The sequence below is a fragment of the Olea europaea genome, chromosome 1 (genome assembly GCF_002742605.1).
Source record: "Olea europaea var. sylvestris chromosome 1, O_europaea_v1, whole genome shotgun sequence".
Classification (NCBI taxonomy): Eukaryota; Viridiplantae; Streptophyta; class Magnoliopsida; order Lamiales; family Oleaceae; genus Olea; species Olea europaea.
In genome coordinates this window covers 22925700-22927265 of record NC_036237.1, presented here as the reverse complement: position 1 = coordinate 22927265, position 1566 = coordinate 22925700, and positions in this window count along the sequence as shown.

Sequence of the window (1566 nt, the reverse complement as noted above, 5' to 3'; positions counted from 1 at the left end):
TTTGGGTTTTGGTTTTGGTTTTGGTTTTGTTTTAGTTTTTGCTTGTTTGTTTGTTTGTTTTTGTTTTTTTTGTTTTTTTTTCTATTTCAAATTAGAGTCACTAAGTGGGAAAGCAACCAATTCTACTTTTCTTAGCTAATAAAAACCACCACTTATAAAATCTTAACACGTCTAACTGACCATCACCACACTCGAAACTGAGCATCCACACCATCATTCATCTCATCCGCCTCCACGATAAATCGCCAACTATAAAGTGTTAAATCACCACCTCCACTTGTAGACTTGTAACATTCGTCACAATCATTATCATCGGCACTATTATTGTGCCATGATCACCACCATATCCAAACGCAAAACACAGAATTCATATGAGAAAATCAAATCAAGCAATTAGATTACATGTTCATGTGGTGGCAGGTATGGTAGTGGCAACGATCAGTCACAATGATGACCGTCAATGTAGCAACGTCGATCCTCTATTGCCAAACTTGGATTTGGGTCTGATATCGAATACATGACCTACTGCCACCATTGTTAATTCTTGAATTCGAATGGGGAATATTTGCCTTCATTGTGTGTGTGTGTGCCGTCAGTATTTTACACTTTAATTCTAATTATATGATAAGTTAAATTTGGAAGTAAATGGAGTAATTTTTTAACCTAGAAGTATTTGAGTACTCCAATAAAGGTAATGAACATATTTGCACATGTTACATAAGATTGAAGATCTTAATAAAGATTGACACATATTAAATTCTAATTTAACTTAGTTAAATATACATTTTACTTATACATTTTGTAGAAAATTACAATTTATTATTCGTTTATTATTTACACATTTATTAAATTTACAAACTAGCATTAAATAAGATCTTAAGGAGACGTTTCATTAGTTGTTTTCAATTTTGAAAAACATACAAAATTTGTTTGTTCTGATATTTTTAAAAAATGCATTTCAAAAATAGAGTAAACATATAGCATAAAATTTAAAATATATTTAAGATGTTTTGAGAGTTTTAAAAATTGAAATTAAGCATTTAAATAATATTTTAAAAGTAAAAATGTAAAATTCTACAAAATTAAATTCAAAAATTCTAGAAGAAACCTTTGAAAAAGTAAATTCTAAAATACTAAAAAATTTTTAATTTTGAAAAAATAAAATTTAAAATTCTAAAAGAAATTCTGAAAAAATAAAACTTTCAAAAATTCTAGAAAAATAAAAATTGTTAAAAAAATAAAATAAATAATCAGAAGCTAAAAATACAGAATTGAAAATGAATGCAAAACTCAAAACTTCAACGCAAACCCAATGGCTACCAACTTATTTTCATTTCACTATACTACCAAATATGTCAAAAAAAGGAAGTGAATCCTACTTCATAAAAGATAACAAAATTTCAAGATAAAAAACGTTGTCCAAAATTTCTCTTAGATTTGAACGGTATTAAAAGAAATTTATTCGGCAAATTGAGTTTAATATAATATGAATGACCTAGATGCACCTTCGCTTGAAGTTGGATGAGCAGTATTGCATTAGACCCATATTGTGGATGGGATAATAGT